The sequence below is a fragment of the Zeus faber genome, assembly GCF_960531495.2.
Source record: "Zeus faber genome assembly, chromosome: 14".
NCBI classification, from domain to species: Eukaryota; Metazoa; Chordata; class Actinopteri; order Zeiformes; family Zeidae; genus Zeus; species Zeus faber.
The window spans coordinates 4245386-4253423 of NC_137200.1; the positions used below are offsets into that span (position 1 = coordinate 4245386).

General features: G+C 42.3%; 1 long non-coding RNA gene across 2 annotated transcripts; it reads left to right on the top strand.

Annotated features, from left to right (window-relative positions):
- Positions 1-174: 174 nt before the first annotated feature.
- Positions 175-1912, top strand: LOC307240309. 2 transcript variants are annotated; one of them, XR_013844505.1, is made up of 3 exons: positions 175-364; positions 1251-1328; positions 1726-1912. It is a non-coding gene; the product is annotated as an uncharacterized lncRNA (long non-coding RNA). The 2 variants fall into 2 exon arrangements; XR_013844506.1 differs by lacking the exon at positions 175-364 and adding an exon at positions 428-553.
- The last annotated feature ends 6126 nt before the right edge of the window (positions 1913-8038 follow it).

Below are 8038 nucleotides of genomic sequence, written 5' to 3' on the forward strand. Positions count from 1 at the left end.
CACACTTGGAAAAGTGCACAGGGACGTTTAAGTCGCCATTTTGGGTCCAGATCGCCCAGGTCCGATCTTCCCGATGCAGCCGACCCGATGTCACGGCAAAATGGCGACACGCACTTTTAACGGTTAACAAAGTTGCCCTTTCGTTGCGGTTTTTTTTTTTTTTTTTTTTTTTTTAAACACGTCTTTGTTCTAAACTACGTTGTAGTTTCATGCTTTGTTAACATACGTTTTGTAGCTTGTCGAATTCACAACCTTCGCCGAACACTGAGTTGCTGTGGGCGTCCAGGCTTTTCCCGAGGGGAGGGAATGGAACGTAGCGGTCTCCGAAGTGGGGACTATCGCCTGGCAATGACCAATTTCCGAGGTCGGCTTGAACGCAGCGCAAAACAAATGTGTTAGTGGGTCGGACATCCGGGACACTGTGGACAAAATGGTTGAGCGTTCCGAAAATGGCAGATTTTATCGTAGAAAAATATATCCCTGCACGTACAAGAGACAGCATCTCTGTAAATGGTGTGCCAATCTTTTGTCAGTCTGAGACTGATTTATGAGGGTGAGATAAAGTGTTTATCACAATAATCCTGGGAGGTTGGGGGAGGTGTGTGGGGGGTGTGGGGGGGGGGGGGGTCACCCTACTAGGATTTTTAACCCTATTGTAATTTAATGTTGTAATCCGTTATATCTTGTTAAAAAAAAAAATAAATTGTTCAAATCCACAAATGTATTTGTGCTCCTTAAAGGTGCGGTGTGTAGAATTTAGTGGCATCTAGCGGCGAGGTTTCAGATCGCAACCAACCGAATACCCCTCCCCATGGCGGCACGACATGGCGCCCTCTCTGGAGCCAGTGTTGGGTTCGTCCGTTGTGGGCTACTTTAGAAACATGCCAGTGCAACTTCGCAGCCTCCATGAAGCGTACCCGCTCCCTATGGAGATAAAAAATGGCTCATTCTAAGGGAACAAAAACACATTCTTATTTCCATGGGATTATACACTAATCAAAACACAGTATTCCACTTCTGCCAAGTCAGTTGCGTAGATTCTACACACTGCACCTTTAATATGGCGAAGTGCACACCACTGATGGATTCTTTTAATTTAGAAATGGGTAAAGAGACTTTTTAGTGGATAAGCGTAAGGAATTCAACTAATTTGTAATCTTAGAGAAATTAAAGTCCCTTGTTAAGATCAACCAAAAACCTGCTGGTGTTCACCCTCAAGTAATGTAGACATGTTTTTTTTCAATCCACAGTTATTTGTGAGGGCTGACCCGGCCTAACAGATGACCAACCCTCGATGCCGTCTCATTCTTCTGGTGTGGAAAGAACAAGCAAGTGATCAAATATTTACCCTGTCAATCTCTGCACCGCGCACACCGTTCCCTATTGGCGTTAAGCCTGGCTTTTGCACTTACCTTGAGCCACAGATCCAATCATTGAAATCAGCTGGTGTTGGTGGTAGGAATGAACACCTGTTTAGGGCGGTTTCACCAGAATGCCATTTTGAGACGTGTGCATCGACAGGAGGCAAAAACACGAAGCAGTATTGCAAAAAAAGACGAGAGGTCATGAAACAAACTATAATCACAAAGTTGATGTGTGGATAGTGTTAACTACATGAAGAAGAAAGCACCGGAGCTGTCTTTTTTTTTTTTTTTTACATATCATAATGTGCAATGAAAGACCACATTAGGATTGGGAAAGTAAATTTATTGTTTTTTTTTCCAGCATGTTACAGCATTTCTAAACGTTGGAAACAGCCGTACATCTTCTTCATGATGTCGCCAACCAGATCAGTGATTCTAAAAGTCTTTGAACCAAATACCACGCTGATCACACCAAAGTGTGAAAGTACCACCTGCAAGCCTCCATCCCACAATGACGACAACAACAACAACAACAACAACAACCAATTTCAGCTCTCAAACAATCTCACCTGTCCAACATACATCTGACAGGAAAAATAAAAATCCAAATTCAGCTTAATTTTGGCCTTCCCTCTTTCTCTTTCTCTCACTCTCCCTGTCTCCTACACACAAACAAATAACCCTTCTTTCAGCCATGATATAATGCTGGATTTCTGAACAACACAACACAATCTGATTTCTGAAATGAAATCGGATTGTGGCCATTGTGGACTGTGGTTGAATAAGTGTAATCGCAGCGCAGATTGTCAATTTCAAAATTGACAATTTTGTTTTCCTTTGTTAGTTTGATAATAATGGTCAACAGTTAACTAGCCCCCAATTTCTCAGTATATGCTATAATGGTGCTCATATGAATTGAGACCAGTTCTTCCATCTGACAAATTAGGTTTCAGAGGTTATGGTAGAGGTTATGTATATCAAACTTTTACATTTGATGGATCTATGGCCGAAATTGTATGCAGTCCAGCTGAGTTTCTGAAATCGTAGGAGGTATTAATGACACTTGGATAAGGAATGAAGTTTCTTTGATTAGTATTGGGAGAATAAAGAGGTGCTCTAAGTTCTTCATTTTTATTTTTTTTAATTATTTGCAGATCAAGCAACAGTGACATAGAACCCTGCGGTTTTAGTTTCCTTTCCTGCGTTTTTCTTCAGACAGTTTCCTGTGTGCTAACTCGCAAAGCAGTTGTTTCAGAAGTTCACGCTCGGCCTTGGTCTGATATGTTTATTAAATCCGGCTGAACTTTTACGAAAAAGCCCACAGAAGGTTCCCTATCACCTGCAGGGCTGGTTTGCGTGAGACTGCATTTCCCTACAAAGCGCCACACCCAACTCATAAAGAACAAAGATTGTCAGGGCTGGAATGTGGATGAGAGGAGGCAGCCCAGCAAGTGAGCCTCTCCTCCTGGAGCCGTGACAAACTGGACCATCTCAGTTCTTGACCCGAGAACGATCCGTTTTTCTGAGCTTGTGGCAAAGCATGAACACACAAAAAGTGTGTCACCCACTTTCAATCTACCACACACACACAAGGGGTGGAAAGCAGTGGTGTAAAGTAATAGTTACTGCACTTAAGTATTTTTTGGAAGTATCTGTATGTGGCGGACAAAGGGGCGTTGTCAAGCAACAGCTGCGGACGACAGCACGGTTCCCTTTTCCGCGGCCACCAAGCTGCCTTGAGTTTTCTTAATGTTTTGTTTGTCTTACAGAGGAGATTGGCGCTGAGGCTCGTGAGCAGCCCAGCAGAGGAACGCCATTCCTCCAGCGCCCGAGAGTGCCATTATTATCCACGATTATTATAATGCTCCTCAGTGATATATATAATTGTGGCCTGCGTGCCGCAGATTGAAATGAACAATAAAGCTCCCGTCATGTTGGCGTACCACGGCCAGAAAGACTCCACCTCCCTCCCTAAACCCTTACCTGAGGGAGGAGACCCCCACACTGTACTTTACCTGAGTTACTATATTTCTGTCGACTTTTAATTTTTCTCAGTTCCATTTAGCCCCAAAAAATTGAACTTTTACTCCCATGCTTTTCCCCTGAACACCTTTGGTACTCGCTCCAAATAAAATGGGAGGAAAACTTGTAGCCAATGATGTTAGTGAAGCCAGTCATCACCAGGTTCATGTTGTGAATCAAGGGTCATATCAAAGTTCAAAGTGTTTTATTTGTCAAGTACAGTACCACACAAGGTCAATCGGTACAGTGAAATTCTTGGGACATGACAGGCAACAACTGTGTAGTGGGCAAAAAAAGATACAATAACAAGGCAACTATAAGGAGGAAATACATTTTTTTTTATAAAAAAAGAGAAAAAATAGTAAGAGTCGTAAAAAAAAAAGATTAAGAGTCTAATAAAAAAAGAGTAAGAGTCAATAAAAACAAGAGTAAGAGTCGATGTTACAAATAGGGCAAGTGGTCACAGTGTATGTACATAAAATGAAAATAAAAAAAATAATCCTAAAACGGAAACTAAAATATTTGGAACATTGTAGCAGTCTCAACAGAAATAGGTCAGTCTATTGCACAAGATATGGATATAAATATAAAGTGAAGGGGTGCCGGTGGATATGTACATGTAGTTGTGGTGATGTACATTTAATTGACATAGGTGACTACAGATGTTGCAGGTTGAGAAGCCTGATGGCCTGAGGGTAAAAACTGTTTGTGAGTCTGGTAGTCCGTGCCCGGATGCTCCGGTTATGTTTCCCAGACAGCAGCAGCGTGAACAGTCCGTAGCCTGGGTGGCTGTAGTCCTTTATGATTTTCCGTGCTTTCCTAAGGCATCGTGTGCGGTAGATGCCTTGCACGGAGGGGAGGTGGCAACCAACGTGCGCTCCGCTGTCTTCACCACCCTCTGGAGCGCCTTGCGATCAGCAGTGGAGCAGCTGCCGTACCAGGCGGTGATGCTGCCAGTTAGAGTGCTCTCAATGGTGCATCGGTAGAAGCTGGTGAGAGTCCTGACAGACATGCCAAACTTTTTAAGTCTCCTCAGGAAGAATAGGAGCTTTTGGGCAGTTTTTATTGCCGCGTCCGATTGCCTGGACCAGGAGAGGTCATCACTGATGGACACGCCAAGGAACTTGAAGCAGGACTCTCGCCACTTCAGCTCCGTCGATGTGGATTAAACCCCCTCCCTGCTGTCATTTCCTGTAGTCCACGATCATCTCTTTAGTCTTGCAGACGTTGAGAGAGAGGTTGTTATCCTGGCACCATGTTGCCAAGACGCTGACCTCCTCTCTGTAGGAGGACTTATCGTTGTTGGAGATGAGACCTAGGATGGTGTAGTCTGCAAACTTCAGGATGGTGCTGGTGCTGCGCGTGGACACACAGTCATGTGTGAACAAGAGCGTACAAGAGGGGACTGAGTACGCAGCCCTGCGGGGCTCCAGTGCTCAGGGTCAGCCGTCTTGAGTGTAAACAAACACTCTGGAGCCCGTGCTCAGAGTTGCCAGGTCTGTGGTTTTCCCATGGAATTGGGCTACTTTTTAAGTGTTGAAGCAGGTTTTGTTTTTTTTGTTTGTTTTTTGTTTTTTTCCATTTGTCATGGAGACCTGGGAACCCTGCACATGTTACGCTTTGTGTTTGCGGCGTTGCTACTGAACAAGCACGGGCATGTTAAGTAACAAATAAACAAAGTACTTTGTTACTGTACTTAAGTACCTTTTTAAAGTATCTTTACTCAACTATGTTCAGCTTTGGAACTTTCGTAACGTAATTATATTTTTTAATTTATATATCTTTGTAATTGGCTGACACCACCTACACTATTTATTCCTAAATTGTAATCAGGATCTACTTGAACACTCATCTGCAAAAATTAAGAGACAGTAGCGCTTCATGAAGCATCATAGCCTCTGTTATATCAGGGCTTTGGATATGATGAGTATGTTTAATTTTAATACTGGAAGTAGATTGAAGAACACGTACCCGTATACTTCTTGCTTCTTGATATGCTTTCCTTATCTCTTCTTTGTTCTTTCTTTCTCGGGGCACTGTTTGTCCCATCCTTATCACTTCTCTTATCATTCTGACGCTCTCGTTTTGGGGGTGAGTTTACATTCAGTGGGAGACAAACTGTCTTCCCATACAGTAACGACGTGCACTTCATAACCAGTTTATCTCAGGTTTTACAGGAGCAGCAGTATTTAACACTAATGCCGACAGTAATTGTTATTGTCTTTTTTATTTTTATTTTTTTCTATTTTATAGTCATTTCAGTCCAAAAAATACTTAGTCATGATGCACTGTATTTTCAGATCCTAATGTTTTTTCCACACGGTTCAATTGCTCATGGTCAAGGTCTGTTATTCCCTAAAGTTGTGCAAAATCTCTGCCATTTCCTTTCCAAATCAATTTTTTTGTATCAGGGTGTAAATTTGCAATCAAGCTGTTGTACTGTGACATATGAAAATAGCATTCTCTCTGAAGAAAGTCTTTCTCTGGAAAAAATAAAGAAGAGACTTCCACTCTCAACCAACAGCTTTTTTTCTTCCTTTTGTGAATTTCCCCTTTTTGAACGTCACAAGAGAACGTGCCGTGTTGTTCTCACCCTACAACACATGATGTTTTTGTCGAGTAGAGAACGTAGATAGATATGGAGTCACCTAGTCTAACAAGAGATAAGAGCAAAATCACAGACGGTGACTGGAAAACATCTCTTAAAAACATCTCAATGATGGGTAAAGCGGGGCCTTGTTTCATCAGCTTGCCAAAAACTGAGGACCTCCATGTTTCGGCCCTGTCTGCTCCCGTCGCTAAAGAATCCCATCACCAAGCTGTAAATCAGTGTCAGTGTAAAAAAAAAACCCAACTTCTCCCGTCAGTGAAGCTTTGTGCGCTTCAATGAGCACATTATCCTTCAGTTTCATATCCGTCTTTGAACGTGGCCTGCTGGGCCCGCGTGACGTTTCCTCTCCTATCTTTGTCCTTTGAGCCCCATTTCAAGCACTGGCGGCTTCTTGGACTGGTATAGCTGCTGTCAAAATGTATTTGTTTTCTTTAACTTAACCTACTTTACTTCTTGTTTAGGGTTGCAGATGTGGTTGAGCCTATTGCAGTTCTCTATAGGTGTGAGTTAGTGACAAGGACCCCGCCCAATATGTATCAATCCTTAATTGACATGTTTATATTTGGTCTCATTATCCCTAAACTAAACATTATTTTACGGCGAAACCCTGAAGTGACCTTTACTGATCCAGTAGGCACTTGCAGTTTCAGAACCGCGCCTTCTGGTGGTGGAATCCACTCAACGCTCAATGGAGGTTTTTGGTTTTTTTTGTTTGTTTTTTTTCCACTGCAGGATGATCTATCCTAGGGACTCCCAAACTACCTCATACCCCCATAGATCCCCATAATACACAATTGCCTTGCTACAGTATAGGGCCACCTACCAACAAAACAGGGGCTATCGTAATAAATTAGTTTCAGATAGAGAGACAACATTAATTTTAAATATAACAGGGCATGTTATTTAAAAAAAAAAAAAGTCAAAAAAGTAAAAATATAGCAGCAGAAAGCAATGCACATAGCCCTGGTTAGTCGCAGCAATTACCCCAATGTGAAAAAAAGCCAGAAAACGTAAATAAACGATAACCAACAAACGACTAGACAATGTATCGTGGAAACCCCCCATTAACCACAAACAATATGTTAACTTACTCAAACTCTTGTGAACACTATGCAGCTTCACCAGTGATTACTTGCTGGCTGCTTGCAAAAATATTGCATACTTATCAGACGAAAAGACGACCCCATTGTGAAAATCTTCACGGGAAGTTTGCAGGCAAAATTAGAAAACATATATTTGGGTTTTCTTCGAAATCTTGATGAGGGTGATACTGTGCAAAAAGACTGCAACAGTATCATCGTCTTAATATTTCTTGGCCGCACTCGCCATTTCTCCTGACTTGGAAACTGTTCTTCTGGCCAAGTACCAGGGGCCATTTTAATGTAATTTATTGTCAGTTGGTGCATATTCCTCACATAGAGCACCATCACAAAGGACAACATCACAATGGACAATGGACATCAGAGGGTTCCTGGTTCCCCCGTTCCTCCTGGCGGCACGTCGAAGTGTCCTTGAGCAAGACACTGAACCCTAAAGTGCTCTTGATGAGCTGCTGTGCACCTTGCATGGTTGTCGCTGCCATCTGTGTGTTTGAATGGGTGAATGTGTGAATGTGAGGCATATATTGTAAAGTGCTTTGTGTGGTCGCAAGACTGGAAAAGCACTACATAAAATGCAGTCCATTTAACACTGCAACTGACATCATCCATGTCCTTTGCAGATGACATCATCTTCTCGATGTTGAACTGATGCAGTTCAATATGTCATCTGTGCTCAAGTTCAAGAGATTATGTCACATACAGTCATACACAGCAGTGATCTCCATCATACAAGTGAACTGCATACAGAAATGTGCTTCATATATTTCAATTTATAGTTGATATTTAGCTTTACTTAAAATTAAGGATAACGCTTAATTGATTGCAAATGGCACAAATATCGAACGCTGTTCTCTATGGTGCCCCCCTAATTCATGGAAACAGCCATCATGGACAAATATGAATTCCAATACTGTCATGGTAGCTGAGCTCAACGTCAGCGC